Here is an 18,942-nt window from a genome sequence, read left to right as displayed (position 1 = left end):
CCTCTTTTTGGGTCTGGGTTACCTCACTCAGGATAGTGTTTTCTATTTCCATCCATTTGCATGCAAAATTCAAGATGTCATTGTTTTTACTGCTCAGTAGTGCTCTAATAGGTATATATTCCACAATTTCTTCATCCATTTTTCCATTGAAGGGCATTTAGGTTGTCCAGGTTCTGGCTATTACAAACAATGCTGCTATGAACATAGTTGAACAAATGCTTTTGTCATATGATAGGGCATCTCCTGGGTATATTCCCAAGAGTGGTATTACTGGGTCTTGGGGTAGGTTGATCCCGAATTTCCTGAGAAATCACCATACTGATTTCCAAAGTGGTTGCACAAGTTTGCATTCCCACCAGCAATGTATGAGTATACCCCTTACTCCACAGCCTCGCCAGCAAAGGTGTTTTTGATTTTTGATTCTAGCCATTCTTACAGGTGGAAGATGGTATCTCAAAGTTGTTTTAATTTGCATTTCCCTGACCACCAAGGAGGTTGAGCATGACCTTAAGTGTCTTTTGGCAATTTGAATTTCTTCTGTTGAGAATTCTCTGTTCAGATCAGTGCTCCATTTTTTAATTGGATTAATTAGCATTTTCAAGATCCTTATTTTCATCATATTTGAGTTGACAAAAGTTTTCTCTTTGCTTTGAATACCCACTTGGTCTACAGTGAGATCAATCAGAAGGTTCCAATAATGTGATGGAGGGCAAATGTGGGGTCAGGGCAGGGTCGAGTAGAACACAGGAGACCCTGCAGCACAGGTGACCTTGAGGCCTGGACGGTAGGCAGGCACTCACTGCTCTTGGTGGGTAGCCTTAGTGTAGGAGGGGGAAACTGTTCCTGAGCAAAAGACCTTGCAGACAACAGGACAGGCTTGAGGGGTGGGGGGGCTGGGTCTTTGTAAGAAAGACAGTCCTGCAGAAGGAGCTGGGGGAGTGGGGTTTGTGCTCTCTTCCGGGACAGGCCTCCCCTGGATAGCACACACTCACCTGTCCAAATGGAACTCCTCAGCACCAAAACAGGGATGCCTGGTAGTCCAATGACCGCGGACAAAAGGGCGAATGTGGGGGGCAGGGAGGGGTTGAGTAGAACACAGGAGACCCTGCAGCACAAGCTGAAGGTGCCCGCGCTCCCTCTCTTGCGGGGGACCTTGAGGCCTGCCCGGTAGGCAGGCACTCACCGCTCTGGGTGGGTAGCCTTAGTGTAGGAGCGGGAAACTGTTCCTGAGCAAAGGACCCGTCCAGATGGAACTCCCATCAATTTGGTTTTGACTAAAATAAAATCCTGACATCTACCGAGGTATTTAAACACATTTTAAAATTTATCAGTTTTATTTTCATCATGTAGATACATTTCTCTCACCATAACTTCCTCCACATAGATCTTACTTCCACTGATTCACTTGCAAATAAGTTTTATGGTCTCTGCTGTGATATCCCTGATCTGACTATCAGATATCCCAGCTTGTTGCACCTGTGGGAGTCTGGGAAAGGCTGTGTGTTTTGGGCTACCCTCCATCACATTCTTGGAATCTTCTGATTGATCTCACTGGAGAAGAATAAGTGGGTATTCAAATCAATGAGATAACATTTGTCAACTCAAATATGATGAAAATAAGAATCTGTTGTTGGTCTGCTCACATTGTCGTGGAGATCTACAGCATAGCACTCCTCCCATTCTCTGGGTCTTCCATGTTCTCCACCCTCTCTACTGAGGTATTCTTTTGACATGGAGGAGGTGACATAGATGCCCACTAGACCTGAACACATACATTTAATCTAAGCAATTTGAAAACTTATGTGTATCAGAATTAAGCATCACTCCACTCCAAAAGACGCTTATCAGATAAACGATGAAATCAACTCTAACTATGTATGTAAAAATAAATATTTAGACTACATTTACAAATATGTTCAGTTAGCAAAATGACTGCAGTAGGTTCTTCTCTAAGAACTATGACCTCCCCAAGCCTAAGGGTCTGGATTATCAGGCATGAATTCCTTCATGTAAATTAGGCCATCTTCAGCTTGATTCCTCAAACTGTGTGTAATGATGTCTTGAACACTATCATCTTTTATCTATTCTGGTAAGAAACCAGAGGCAATGTCAATAACTTGTTTTGTTTGAGGAGCCTTGGGCCTTTCCTCATGAGTAACCACTCATAAGGAGGCCTCTTATCCCTGACACAGAGCAGGAAATAGTATCCACAGCTTGAAGTGTATTTAAAGATAAGAAATATGAGAAGTCATATCACCATGCTTTATTTCCTAATAGTGACTGTTATCCAAACTTGAGGAAATGGGATGGGAGCCTTGACATATGACACAAAAGTGATTCTCGAAACTTGGACTAGATTCCATCTGTCCTGAGTCACATCTTCATCTCCACACACACAATGAAGAAACAGTTATCCCATAACTGAATTTTGTAAAGATGGAGGACATTGCCATATAGTAATTTGGTACAAATAAAAAAAAATGAAGGGCCGTCAATGTGAGCCCTGATACGATACTCGTTGACTGGTTCCTAGGGCCAATAATGGGTGATCGGTTGAAGAAAGGGGTAGTATATTCAATAAACTTTCCTCATACCCTGATGTGACTTCCTGCATGAAAACTTATCTTCCAGTTCTGTTATATCCTTTCCTATAGGATGCAGGATCCCATAGCCTATGGGATCACATAGCTCTCTTACCCAAATTCTGACCTCAGGGTAAAGATGGCTGTTGTACATTGATGAGACAAACTGTCTTCTCCTGTGACTGATGACACACCTCAAGGTGAATGTCACCATTGTGCACATATCAGTACAGAACTTTTAACAGCAGATAATTGACAATGACTATTTTTTATTATACTCAGGTTGCTATTCCAGGTGAAACTTCAGGAGACAAGACCTAAACCGATTAAGCTCTCATAGTCATTTTTCCTCACCTGTCTTGTCATTGGTTTCTGCATCACCAGCCTGGGCCTGGATTTGAAAGCTCCATGGGAGGTCATAGAGTGGGTGATTACATAAGCAGTGGTGGTGGTGGCACCAATGTAGTCCATCCTTCAAGAGACAAAGGTTCATCATTAGTGAAAAATCTGAGGACCAGTTCTTCCTGAAACTGTACTCTGTGACCACTGAGGATACTGCTATGTATTTTTGGGAAAGAAACACAGTGAGGGCACTTCTGTGTGAACCCAGACACAAAACTTCTTGCAAAGGAGCTTATGATCAGGAGGGCACTATCAACAGAGAACAATCCAAAGAAATCAAATTTGAAACAGACATGAAGAATAAAACTGAAGTTTTTCTCCAGTCTATTTTTTCATATTGTTTAAGATCTGCTCACTCAGAATATAGTGGAGCTAATGGCTATGTGCATGCTCTACGAGACAGGATGTGCTTAACAGAATGTGTGCACATACAGATGCATCAGAGTGTGAAGTCATGTTTGTCATTAATGCCTGGATTGTAATAACTTACCGACATCATGAGGTCAGTTTAATTTCAAGCAAATATTTCAGTAAGAAATTTGTATTTGCACCCAAACTTAAGAGAAATGTGGATAGAAAGCTGAGCATGATTTCACAAAAGCACATCATGATCAGAAAGAAAAGATGCCCAAGTCTATGCCTGTGTTCAGATTTATATGAATATAAAATATTCATACAACATCATGTATTATAGACAGCTATAATTCAACTATGTATCTAACATTCAGAAATATTTAGTAATATAGTCATGCACCAACCTGCCTACCATCTATCTATCATTTATGTATGCACCAACTGACATGACATTCATCTGTCTATATTAACTGACTTAATAAGATGGGAGCAAAACTGAGTTTACTGTGTACAAACTTATGTTTTCATATGTCAGCAAACACATAAGAAACATTTAACTATTGTCACTACACTGTTAAAATTTTATCATGACCCTTTAATAGTTCCTGTTCTATATTTCTTCTCTGTGTGAAGCTTAAACTGTATTTCCTGGGACTCACATTCCATAGGTTCAGCACACTTACTAGTTACTACTGCTGAGCTTGGGCTGTACAGTGACGCTACAGAGACACTTCTGCATAACAATGTAATGATTAATCTGGGTTTTCAATTTGACAGGATCACAAATTAAATAAAATATCACCTACTAGGTATTCTTGTAAGAAACGTTTTCCTATTTTCTTAGTATTTTCTTTGTAAACTTCAAACAGAGAATATTATTTATATTATGTATATTCCCCCCTCCCACCTCCAATGCCAACTTCCAAACAGTTATTTTATAGTGTTTCCTTGTGTCATATCATTTGAGATAAGTCCTACTTAGTTACATGTGGGCAGCACTGTTAGATGACAGACTTGATAAAAGCATGTGAAAGAAAGAAATTTAGCTTTTTTTTTGTCTTTTTTACTTTCACTAGTGGAAAGTTTATCTATCCAAAACTCCAGCATTCATTCACAGATATTAGAAAAAGGTTTTTCATGCTTCCAATAAAGTGAAGAACAGCAGTTCTCTACGAATCCTGCAAGATTTTGTAGGGAGATTGGAACTGCTCAGGTTTCCTAAATCAATGACCAGACTCCCAATTTCTCTATGTAAGACACTACTATTGCACTACACAGACCTTATTGTGTAAGGCAATTCAATAATCCCTTTTTATATACCCATTACACCACTTTAGAAAAACCTGACTACCTGACTACATTAGAAAGCCCTGTAATCACTACCTACGATTTTGTCTTTTCATCAATTAAACGACAGTAATCCTTCACTTTGGTTCTTTCTGTGTGTTTATGTTAGTTTACTGCACATACAGGTAAACTATTAAGTTAATATCCATTCTGGATAATGCTATTTTTGCTTAATGTAGAGTCTATAAGGTGTTGAAAAATCAGAATTACTTGCTTTTTGTAAGGTTATATTATGTCATATATACATATGTATACACATACAAACACACACTTGAATAAATTTTTATTGCCCCATTCTTTCTCTGATCAATATAAATGTCATTCCTATGAGTTACATATGGTAAATATTTCCACTATGAAGAGGAGATTGTGGACACCTGAGACCCTCTTCAATACCAGCATTCATCTTTTATACTTTATAATTAAGGATGGGAGAAAGCAACTCCTGTAAGTTCCTGCTATATTGACTGCTCTGTCAGAATGAACTGTGCTACTGAAGTGTGACACAAAATAAATTTGTTCTTTTTTTAAAAAAAATAAATTTGTTCTTCTTTCCATTGATTTTTCTCAGGAAAATTTATAACCACAAAAGGAAACAAAGAAAAGTGTCATTTGAGACTCTTAGGAAGGAGTGTTGCCTGTTGGCCCTTAATAACAACAGCATGATCTATAAAGATAACAAGGTTTGAATTCAGCCTTGCACTTCCCTTCCATAGTGATTTATTTTATCAAGAATTGGAATAAAGACTTACATCTCCTACAAACTTTCTATACTGACCGTCAATTCAAGGAATGTAACATGAGGGGCCTGCTTGTTGGGGTTTCTGTCTCTCCCAGTACCCCACAGCAGGCAAGTCACCAAAGAAAATCACACAGAGCGTCTGCATTAGGTTATAAACTGATTGGCCCATTAGCTTAGGCTTCTTGTTAACTCTTGTAGCTTATATTAATCGATTGTTCTTATCTGTGTTAGCCATATGGCACGGTACCTTTCTCAGTGGGGTAGACTTCATCTTGCTTCTCATTGGTCTGGGCAGGAATGGGAGGAATGGGTTTCCTCCTTCCCAGAATTTGGTTCTCATCACCCCACCTCTACTTCCTGTCTTGTTGACCCACCTATACTTCCTGCCTGGCCAATCAGTGTTTATTCAAAATATGATTGACAGAATACAGACATTTCTCCCGCACCAAAGGAACTCCATTCCTCATGTACAAACATGTCCTCCTTCACTACTTGCCATCATTTGGGGTCCTGTCTTTTTTCTTACCTCAGTTAACATAAACCTCAGGCCTGGAGACATGCTATTGCTTTTTGTCAAGTGTTATTACCCATGGACCTTCTGATCTATCAAAAACACAATAATCATGCTTAGAAACATAATTTTGCTATGTGCTACAAGCTGAGAAGGAAGACAAAGAAGGACAGATGATACATACATAGATAGATAGATAGATAGATAGATAGATAGATAGATGATAGATAGATAGATAGATAGATAGATAGATAGATAGATAGATAGATATAGATAGTGAGACTAAAATCAAGAGGCACAAAGACTACTACCCAAGTACAATAGCTAAAATGTAAGGGGGAACAGTCTGAACCTAGGGAGACGAACCCAAATAACTTCCTTAGGTCTCCTCTCAGATAAACCTCTGAAATGCACTAAATGTTAGTGATCTGCTTTCTCACAAACTGGATTTTTGGATTAGTGCTGAGAAAAGTTGTCTCCATTGACACCAAAAAGAAGAATTTTGAGTCATTTCTTAAGCAGTATGTTTGATTCCCAAGGCCCTAATGCCATCTTAGATTCTCTGCTGGAAATTACACAGTTGTAAAATTGCATTTAAGAAATGGCTCACTAAGTACATGAATGCAGACTCATTATAAATATTCCCATGTTTTGCTTCTAAATTAGTTCCCTGGTTTTCCAGAATTGGAAATCCAGACTGGGCAAAGATAATATTCATGAGTATACATTTATTTTCATCAAAGAAACATGAGACAAACAAATCATTTGGAAGAAAAATTGCAAGCTCCATGCTTTCTTTTTTCTGTCAGAAATCTTCCCCAATTCAAAGCAGTCCTCAGACTCAGGCTGAAAAACCAGGCCTAGCTCAGAAGCCCCATCTCTTCACTAGGTCCTCCATGAGAGAATTGTTGGCCTGGCACTCTTACTCTTCCTGGTTACTTATCCTAGCTGTAATTATTTCCAGGTTTCAGAAGAGGCACCTAGACATGTAATCCATAGCATGTATGACTAACAGTAATGTTTCTTGTCCCCAGATACCATACCTCAGGTTTATCTGACAGAGATAGGACCTGTCATAGTGCAGTCATAGACCCTTTCTCTCACCTTCACTGTTTCAGGGTTCCCATAAACCAGTTATAGTGTAAGCTGATTCTGGAAGTCTCTGGAAATAGGTCTGGAGTAGATGGAAGGAATATGAATTACTGGAAGCACTGATTAAAATTCAACTCTCAAAGCCCATTTCAATATTAGCAGGATCACCTGCAAGACATAAAACCAAACAATCTGCAAGCCGAGGACACAGCCCCCTATTTCTCTGCCAGTGACAGTATAAGCTTGTGAAAAACCTCCCTACAGAGGCACTCAGGAGCAGCAGAGGGCTCTGAGGACAAACGGGGACATTGCAGGAACATTAGTTGAATGCTTTAGAAGCTATAAAGTTCTAGAATACGCTGTACAAGCCAGTGTTCTAATGATGTAACCTACGACTTCCTCTTATAACCAAGGATTCTTCTAGCAGCGCCTGTCATATCTGTTATATTCTGATAAATTTCTTTTTATTGTTACACTAAGCTTCTCTTTTTGCCCCCACAAACCCTTTAAGCTAATCTTTTGTTTCTTGCTCTGTATAAATCAGAACATGAATTTATACATTTCAATATATATATATATATGTGTGTGTGTGTGTGTGTGTGTGTGTGTGTGTGTATGTGTGTGTGTGATTGTAGATACATTCATTTTAACAGACGTCAGTAATTATGACAGGCATTATAAATTCAGTAAGAAAACTTAGGAATTTAAATAATCTCTAATTCTTCCACCTTATTGTTCACATGCAATAGACAAACCACAAATTCCCTGAATTAATGTGATTTTCCAAAATTAGATTGGAAAAATTTCCTTCGACTTGGAGTCCAATATAATGATTTCTCTGCAGGTGTAGTGTGTGCCCTCACATAACAAAATTCTCAGGCACTTGTGTGCACATTCTAGCTGATGTCAGCTGCTTTTGTGTATTCATATTTCATCATTACATCCCATAAACTTCTGAGCTCTATGATTTTCACAGTGTGTACTTTAGTTAGTGCTTTTGCTGCCTACAAAGTCTTCCAAAATTACAGCTCTTGAATTCTCTCTTGCTGTTGACTGGAAGGACCTGGTATCATATGTGTGAGCTAGAGAAGTGTCATTCAGAGAAGCAGTATAGCAATGGGCTCCATGTTATTGGATCATGAACTCGAATCTAACACTATGTCCACAAGACTATCCATATGTGCATATTGACATAAATAGATTATTGGATAAACAGTAAGACAAGAATCCTCCTCTGAAATAGTATGTAAGTACCAAAATTATGGGGATTCCATCGAAATTCTTTGTTCTTTTTATATCCCCTGACTATATTTAATAAGACTAATAGAAAGACCCCATGTTAGAAGCTTTATTTTTCTTCTCAAGATAAACTCACTTTTATCATTGGCCTGAGAAAAATCCATAAGATAACACTTAGATCAGGGAAAAAGAAGACAATTAATGTTCTCTTGGGTGAAATTTTCCTCCCTTCCACCCTCTGATCCTAGGATATTTCATTTTGACCAAGGCATGTGGGCAGAAGAAGATGCATAAAGCCAATATTTATAATCACCAAGGAAATCTAAATTAAATCCTAAATGATGAATTGCTTTTTAACCAATGGAAAGACTGCCATTGACTAAGGAAAAGAATAAGAAAAAGTGTTGTGGGCATGGGATAAATGGTTCAATCTTCTCTATCAATGTGAACATGGTTTAACTATAAAGTTGACAAATAATGTGTTGGTCACTCAGGGAATTAAAATAAAGACTATGTTATCCAGCCATCTTATGTCTGTGTGGGTAAGCAATAGAAATGCCATTTTCACTTAAAATAAAGATGTGAATTTCTCTTCATTTCTTGATATCACAGTCAAACTGTCTCCTACTGCAAGATTCACTATTTAAACACTGAGGTGTCAAGTCTCACGAAAAAAAACTTCATTAGATGGTTCTTCTAGCTCTCGCATCCATATGGTCCTTCTCTGATATGTCATCAATGTGGAGCTGGTCCATGAGTGAAAGTGGAGACAATGGTTATAATTGGAAACTTCATTCAGAGAATAGCTTTTGAGAGTCTGGACCTGGTTAGGAATGACCTTGGGTACCAAAAAATGCAGGCCTTCCAACACACTCTCCCATTCCCTTCTTGCCACACCTGGATATTGGATTCCATTCCTGTTCCCCATTATGATCTTTGGGTTCTCCTTTAATTAAAGAAACCCTTATTACATCTTATCTGGAGCAATGGAGGATTACTTCATCTTGTGCATTTCCCTTCATCTGGCATGTTCCTTTTCTTCTGGCACTCATGTGGGAATATTTATTGGAACCCCCATCACACTCCTGGTTTGCCAGCCCAGGCACATTCTTGCCTGTAGCCTACCTGCCACTGCCTAGCTCCTCGAAATTCCCTGCTGCAGCATGCCATTTTTTTTTCACATTGTGATCCACCCAGTGTTACATTGACCAGATGCACATATTGTGGCTCATGACAGATAGAAAATTTTGGGTATCTATCTTATTCTGGCCAAAAAAAACTTTCTTTGTGTATGGAATCAATTTAATTGTCCTTAATAGCTGTTCTTAATTTTTTAAACAAAGCATATTTGTCAGTATCTAAGTAGACATCTATGTCAGCAGCCAAAGCAGGCATGTTCACCTCTGCTGTCATCAATCCACCATGACTCTCCACTACATGGCTGCAACCATGACATCTACTGACCAGCAAACAATATTATACCTACAACAATTGACTGAAACTTTCTAAAGAAAGTAAGTGAATTAATAAAAATGAAAGCTATATTATGACAGACAATTTTAGTGTTCAGGAATTTAATAACATTTTTCCATATGCTATAGATGATATTCTGCAAGTCTTGTGTGATTGTCCTTATACATCCTCTTATTTTGGAATTAGCATTTTTCATATTTTCCTTAAGGAAATGGTTTGATAACAGAGTCAAGAATGAGGCACTTTTAGATATGATATAGTCTTTACAGAATAATAATGAACAGCTACCTGAAAAACTTAATACCATTGAAAAGGATAACATTAATTTGAAAGAAAAAATTCAATAGATGTCACAAGGTGTTGAGAAATTACCTGAAAAAAATTCATAAGGTTGAATTTAACAATCAGAATCTGTTAAAAAGTTATGATGGGTTAATAGATGTGGAATCTTTCCAGGAAGGCAATATGTGCACCATTAATATAATATACAAGAATGAGACATTATCTTTAATGGAAAAATTTGATATATTGTAATCATATGTGCAGAATATGCAGAACCAGAAGCTAAATGAATGAATGGGGGCACTAGAACTTTACACAGGACAGGAGATTCAGACTTTATAAAAGGCAATGTTAAAAAGATTTGAAAAAATTGAGGAAATTATTGGAACTGAAGATAAGGGAAAGAAGATACAAGAACAGGATTTTGCCTAGCTAGTACATGCCAGAGTCCAATATGACTTACACAGAGTTTTAGCTCTTATCTGGTAATCTCATCTGATAAGTTATCAAATAATAAATACCCTAGAGTATTCAAAGAATGTAAATAGCAACCTATAGTTACGAGCATCTAAAGGAAATTAAGTAAGCAATAGTATCTTATGGCTTGTTGTCATCATTTGTTAAGGAAATGGTGAAAATGTGGGCTTCAAACAATAAGGCCTCTCCACACGATTGGTTTTAATTAGTTTCAGTGGTCCTCAAAGACAGACTGTAGCAATTATGGAAGTGTCACTGGGGGGAATGGGCAAACATTTTTTTTTTTTTTAATTTCCGAGACAGGGTTTCTCCATAGCTTTTGGTTCCTGTCCTGGAACTAGCTCTTGTAGACCAGGCAGGCCTTGAACTCACAGAGATCCGCCTGCCTCTGCCTCTGAGTGCTGGGATTAAAGGTGTGTGCCACCACCGCCCAGCGGACAAACATTTTTGAACAATAGTTAAAAGCAAAAGGATTTGAGGCTTCCCAAGATCAAACTCTTGTCAAGGGCTATAATTCAAACCCACAGGACCAGGCTCTATATGATGAACACTACTTGTACATATGCCACACAGCAGCTTTAAATGCTTGGGACAGGATTCAGAAATAGGAAAAAGAATTGAATCATATACGAGGGTTAAACAGGGCCAGAGAGAAACCTTTAGTGACTTTTTACAAAGATAAATTCAGACTGTACAAATAGAAGCAATAGACTCAGAAGCTAGATGAGAAGTTATTGTAATTATCGCTTTTTAAAATATCAACTTAGATTTTAAAAGAGCAAAATGATAGACATACAAAAAATCAGCATTTTTTTTTTCTCCCAGAGTGGTGGCACATGACTTTAATTCCAGTCCTTCTGTTGAGTACACTTAGCGTAGCTTGTGTTAATAGGATTTCAGGACTGATCACTTTGTATTTGAATAACCAAACAGGGAGCTCCTCACTGGAGAGGATAATTGCCTGGAATTCTTGGTTTAGGGTTGAGATTTTGCTCTTTTTAAATCTAACTTAGAATGGATATCACCTATGCTTTTATTTTGAAAATAAATGTTATTTTCAAATATCTACTTTCCAAGGTTAAAGATAGCCATTATAAGCCAATAAAGCAATTGTTCTAAAAAACTAGCTGGACTCTTGATTCAAGATTACTCTCAGCCACATTGCAGAAACAATGATCTTTTACTCCTGACATTATTTATTTGGGGGAGAATGTATATGGAAGTATAGTTATGTCACTATTATTCTGTCTGCTCTGAAAAGCCATCCAACTCAATGTTAAGCAACAGGACGTCAGTTGTGAGATTTGAAAACTTAAGTTGTAATGGAGCTCAGGAATGCCTTACTCCTAAGATTTAAAAAAGCAAACAAACAACAACAACAAAAATATCAACTTACAATGCAAAAAGATATTTGGGGAGTCAAAGGTCAGATCAGTACCAATGGATGAATGGATCCTACATACAACAAATGTGGAAAATGAAATCTGGCAGATGGATGTGTTTCGCTTTAAAGAATTTGGTAAATTAAAATATGTATACCACACCATAGACATGAACTCAGGTTTTCAAAGGGTGGTAACTGCCTTGACTTGGAAAAGGCTGATTCAGTAATCACACATTTATTAGAAGTTATGGCCAACAAGAGTATACCTGTACAAATAAAGACAGATAATGGGCCAGCATATGTCTCTAAGAAAATGAAACAGTTATTTTTTTTGCTTATCATAATATAAAGCATATTACAGGTATACCAAATAATACTACAGGTCAGGCAGCTATAGAATGCTCAAATTGAACTCTAAAGGAAAAGTTAAATAAACATAAAGGAATGGAAATATCCCAGGAAATAGATTGCATAAAGCTTTATTAACCTTGCATTTTTAATGCTAATGAAAAAAGAATAATGGCAGTAGAGGAACATTGTATAATAGAAAGAAATTCTGAATTAAATCAGCTGGTGTATGTCAAGGATATGTTGACCTCAGAATGGGAACCAGAAGATGTGGTATATTAGGGAAGAGGTTTCACTCTTATTCCCACAGGATGTGAAAAAAATATGGATACCATTAAAATTAATAAAGATTTGATTTGAAAAGGAGAAACCTCTTGAGAAAGAGAAATGACAGCTCATGCTTAGAGTTGCCAATCATACAGTTCTTAAAAAAAACATCATAAGACTTGGAGAAGGGTTCAGTTCTTGTCTTTGAGGGGAAATCCTCATCTTCAAAAAGTCAAGAGACCATGGACACCTGGATGCCTAATAAAAAAATAATTATCCAGAAAGGATCATGAAGCAAAGAGAAATATGACTCAAAGACAGGTCATCTGCAGGGTCAAATTCTATTCTCTGTATATATATATTAACTAATACCCAGTAGAATAATAGACTCTTGATTCTTTCTTAATATTGTTTATGTTGGTTGTAATTCTAATTTTTATACTTGATACCTGTTCTTTTTTTTTTTGAGACAAGGTTTCTATGTAGCTTTGGTGCCTGCCCTGAAACTAGCTACCATAGACCAGGCTGTCCACAAACTCACAGAGATCCACCTGTCTTTGCCTCCTGAGTGCTGGGATTAAAGGCATGCACGACCACTGCCCAGCTTTATCTGTTCTTATTGTATATAGTTTTGTATTGGTTTGGGAATTCTTTTATTTGGTCACAAAAGGGAGGTGATACGGAACCTCCTTCAGATAATGGCCTTTGAGAGGCTGGACCATGGTTGGCACGACTTTGGGAACCATAAAGATATGGTGCCCTCCCCCTTCCTACTTACCACAACTGGATGTTGGATTCAGCTCCTATTCTCCATTTTGATCTGTGAGATCCCCATTAATTAAAGAATCCCTTGGAGCTGGTGTGGCATTACTACATATTGTGCATTCCCCTTCATCTGGCAGGTTCTGCTTCAAAGTTACATTAGTCAGATTTTTTACAGAAAATTCATTGAGGTATTGTGATCATACAATAATCTCTGCTTACAAGTACATCTTGAAAAGTTTCCAGGTAAGTAAACACCCATGAAATGACTACACTGTAAAATAATAATGTATTTATTTTTTCTCTGAAGTTTCTGTCAATATTCCCTCATATGATTATATTAACCAATTTGGGGAATACATACTGACAATATTTATGCTTTCTGGATGAGTTTCCCTAGCATTTTCCCCTTAGAAAAATGTTGATGGAATTTTTTTTTAATGTTAGCAGACACTACTGGTCTCTGTGTTTTCTTTAGTCATGGGTTGTTTGTCTACAGGATTCCTGGTAAAAGAAATTCCTCTTTCTTAAAAGATGGTAATTTTAGATGTCTTTATTTACAATTTTGCAAACAAATGGATAGAGCTAGAACACATCATTTTGAGTAACCCAGAAAGACAATTATCACATTTACTCACTCATAAGTGTTTTTTAAATATAAAGCAAAGAAAACCAACTCACAAATCACAATCCCAAAAAACCTAAACAACAATGAGGACCATTAGAGAGGCATATATAGATATAATCTATATGGGAAGTAGAAAAACATAATTTCCTGAGTAAATTGGGAGCGTGAGAACGTTGGGAGGGTTGACGGGGAGGGGAGAGGCAGAGAGGCGAGCAGAGAAAAATGTAGCGTTCAACAAAAATCAATAAAAAACAAAAATAAGACAGATGCACGGAGGCGGAGAGGCCGTGGCGTCCAGACGCTGCGGAGAGGCACCCCATTCAGGAAGAGGCTTTGGGGGACCTGCTCGGTGGCAGACGCAAGCGGCGGGGACAGACATGCAATAAGGAGAGCAGATTGCCCTATTACAATTAAATCAAAGAGGTAGGCCTCTGGTTAGCCAGGTCACTGGCAAACGTGGAGCCTGGTCCTGTCCTGAAGACTCTTCGGAGGGGTGAGAGGGTTCATGGCCTGTGGCAGGAACCAGGAAACAGAGCGAGGGCATTTCGTAAGTGGAGCCCTTGGCCAGCAGGGAAACCTGATCCGGGTTTTAAAAGACCCATTAGATAGGATCAATAGGAGGAGATGGGCAGACGCCAAGGCAAGAATTCACCCAATAATCTGAAAAATAACATGAAAACACCAGAACCCAATGATCTTACAACAGAAGTATTTGAACAACCTAACACAGAAGAAGTGGAAAAAATTGACTTTATGAAGGCAATAGAGTCCCTTAAACAACATGTAAAAAATGCCCTTATAGAAATGGATGAGAAGTATAACAAAAAGTTTAAAGAAATGAGTAAATACGTACATGATACCCTGGGAAACCAAGAAAAAATGATCAAACAGGTAATGGAAACAGTTCAAGAATTGAAAACTGAAATGAAGGCAAGGAAGAAAATACAAACTAAGGACCAGCTGGATATGGAAAATCTAGGTCAATGAGCAGAGTCTACAGAAACAAGCATAATCAATAGAATACAAGAGATAGAAGAAAGAATCTCAGATGCTGAGGACACCATAGAGAAAATAAACAAACAGATCAAAGAAAACAGCAAAGCCAACAAATTCTCAACACAAAACATTCAGGAAATATGGGACACAATAAAAAGACCAAACCTAAGAATAATAGGAATAGAAGAAGGAGAAGAATCACAGCTCAAAGGCCCAGAAAATATTTTCAACAAAATTATGGAAGAAAACTTTCCCAACATAAAGAAAGATATTCATTTAAATATTCAAGAAGCATACAGAACACCAAACAGATTGGATCAAAGAAAAACATCTCCTTGCCATATAATAATCAAAACACAAAATATACAGGTTAAAGAAAGAATATTAAGAGCTGCAAAGGAAAAAGGCCAAGTAACTTGTAAAAGTAAACCGATCAGACTTACACCTGCTTTCTCTATGGAAACTATGAAAGCCAGAAGGTCCTGGATAGATGTACTGCAGAAGTTAAGAGACCATGGATGCAAACCCAAACTACTATCCCCAGTCAAGTTATCGTTCATTATCAATGGAGAAAACAAGACATTACAGGATAAGAACAAATTTAAACAATACGTAGCCACAAATCCAGCCCTACAGAAAGTAATAGAAGGAAAATTGCAACCCAAGGAATCGAACACTGCCAACACTGCCTACAATAACTCAGGCATCTACCGACCCTTCACCAGCACATCTCAAAGAAGGGAGACACACAATCTCTACTACCAAAAGCAATAAGAATAACCGGAGTAAACAACCACTGGTCATTAATATCACTTAATATTAATGGGCTCAATTCACCTATAAAAAGACACAGACTAAAAGATTGGATACGAAAACAGGATCCAACATTCTGCTGTTTGCAAGAAACACATGTCAACCACAAACACAGGCACCTACTCAGAGTAAAGGGTTAGGAAAATGTGTTTCAAGCAAATGGTCCTAAGAAAAAAGCAGGTGTGGCCATAATAATGTCTAACAAAACTGACTTCAAACTAAAATCAATCAGAAGAGACCGAGATGGTCACTTTATACTCATAACAGGAACAATTCATCAGGATGATGTCTCAATCCTGAATATCTACGCCCCCAATATAAAAGCACCTACTTATGTAAAAGAAATATTACTAGAACTCAAGGCAGACATCAAACCACACACACTAGTAGTAGGAGACTTCAAAACACCTCTCTCTCCGGGACAGGTCAATCAGACAGAAACCTAATAGAGAATTAAGAGAATTATTGGAGGTAATGAAGCAAATGGACTTAACAGACATCTATAGAACATTCTACCCAAATAGGAAAGAATATACCTTCTTCTCTGCAGCTCATGGCACCTTCTCAAAAATTGACCACATACTTGGAAACAAAGGAAACCTCCACAGATACAAAAAAGTATCAGTGTCCACCTATATCCTATCTGATCATCACAGATTAAAGTTAGAAGGCAACAACAATGCTACCCACAGAAAGCCGACAAACTCATCGAAACTGAACAGTCAACTACTGAACCACACCCGGGTCAAGGAAGAAATTAAGAAAGTAATTAAAGTCTTCCTTGAATTTAATGAAAATAAAGAGACAACATACTCAAACCTATGGAACACAATGAAAGCATTGCTAAGAGGAAAGTTCATAGCACTAAGTGCCCACTTAAAGAAAATGGAGAATGCATACATTGGGGACTTAACAACACACCTGAAAGCTCTAGAAAAAAAAAAGAAGCAGATGCGCCCAGGAGAAGTAGAAGACTGGAAATAATAAAACTGAGGGATGGAATCAACGAAATAGAAACACAGAAAACAATCCAAAGAATCAATGAAACAAAAGCTGGTTCTTGGAGAAAATCAACAAGATCGACAAACCCCTATTGAAACTAATTAAACAACAGAGAGAGAACACACAAATAAATAAGATCATAAATGAAAAGGGGGACATAACCACAGACACAGAGGAAATTCAGAGAATCATTAGATCTCACTACAAAAGCCTGTATAACACAAAACTGGAAAATGTAAAAGAAATGGACACTTTTTTAGATAAATACCATATACCAAAGTTAAACCAGGACCAGGTGAACAATCTAAACAGACCTGTTGGTCGCGAAGTATTAGAAGCTGTTATCAAAAACCTCCCTACCAAAAAAAGCACAGGACCTGATGGTTTCAATGCGGAATTCTACCAGAACTTCCAAGAAGACCTAATACCTATACTCCGTAATGTATTCCACAATATAGAAACAGAAGGGTCATTACCAAATTCCTTTTATGAAGCTACAGTTACTCTGATACCAAAACCACACAAAGACTCAACCACGAAAGAGAATTATAGGCCAATCTCACTCATGAACATCGAGGCAAAAATCCTCAACAAAATACTGGCAAACCGAATCCAAGAACACATTAGAAAAATTATCCATTATGATCAAGTAGGCTTCATCCCAGAGATGCAGGGCTGGTTCAACATATGCAAATCTATCAATGTAATCCACCATATAAATAAACTGAAAGAAAAAAAACATATGATCACTTCATTAGATGCTGAAAAAGCATTTGACACAATTCAACAACCCTTTATGATAAAGGTCTTGGAGAGAATAGGGATACAAGGATCCTACCTAAATATAATAAAAGCTATTTACAGCAAGCCAACAGCTAACATTAAAATAAACGGAGAAAAACTCAAAGCCATCCCACTAAAACCAGGAACACGACAAGGATACTGACTCTCTCCATAACTCTTCAATATAGTGCTTGAAGTTCTAGCAATAGCAATAAGACAACATAAGGAGATCAAGGGGATTCGTATTTTAAAGGAAGAAGTTAAACTTTCGTTATTTGCAGATGATATGATAGTATACATAAGTGACCCCAAAAATTCTACCAAAGAACTCCTACAACTGATAAACACCTTTAGTAATGTGGCAGGATACAAGATCAACTCCAAAAAATCAGTTGCCTTCCTATACACTAAGGATAACTAAGCAGAGAGGGAAATCAGAGAAGCATCACCTTTCACGATAGCCACAAATAGGATAAAATATCTTGGGGTAACTCTGACCAAGGAAGTGAAAGATCAATTTGATAAGAACTATAAGTCTTTGAAGAAAGAAATTGAAGAAGACACCAGAAAATTGAAGGACCTCCCTTGCTCTTGGATTGGGAGGATCATCATAGTAAAAATGGCAATTCTACCAAAAGCAATCTATACATTCAATGCAATCCCCATCAAAATCCCAACAAAATTCTTCACAGATCTGGAGAAGACAATAATCAACTTTATATGGAAAAACAAAAAACCCAGGATAGCCAAAACAATTTTATACAATAAAAGATTGTCTGGAGGCATTACCATCCCTGACTTCAAACTCTATTACAGAGCTACAGTATTGAAAACATCTTGGTATTGGCATAAAAACAGAGAAGTCGACCAATGGAATCGAATAGAGGACCATGACTTTAACCCACAAACCTATGAACACCTGATTTTAGATAAAGGAGCTAAAAGTATACAATGGAAAAAAGAGAGCATCTTCAACAAATTGTGCTGGCAAAAGTGGATGCCAATCTGTAGAAGAATGAAAATAGATCCATATCTATCACCATGCACAAAACTCAAGTCCAAATGGATTAAAGACCTCAATATCAGTCCGAACACACTGAACCTGATAGAAGAGAAAGTGGGAAGTACTCTACAGCACATGGGCACAGGAGACAACTTCCTATGTATAACCCCAGCAGCACAGACACTAAGGGCATTGTTGAATAAATGGGACCTCCTGAGACTGAGAAGCTTCTGTAAAGCAAATGACACTGTCACTAAGACAAAAAGGCAACCCACTGACTGGGAGAAGATTTTCACCAACCCCGCAACTGACAAAGGTCTGATCTCCAAAATATATAAAGAAATCAATAAACTAGACCGTAAAAGGCTAATCAACCCAATTATAAAATGGGACACTGAGCTGAACAGAGAATTCTCAACAGAAGAAGTTCAAATGGGCAAAAGACACTTAAGGTC

This window comes from Microtus oregoni, unplaced genomic scaffold, assembly GCF_018167655.1.
Source record: "Microtus oregoni isolate MIOR12 unplaced genomic scaffold, Mior012 000056F_ref0000123, whole genome shotgun sequence".
Classification (NCBI taxonomy): Eukaryota; Metazoa; Chordata; class Mammalia; order Rodentia; family Cricetidae; genus Microtus; species Microtus oregoni.
The sequence above is the reverse complement of the archived record's forward strand: the minus strand, read 5'-3'. Positions refer to the sequence as shown.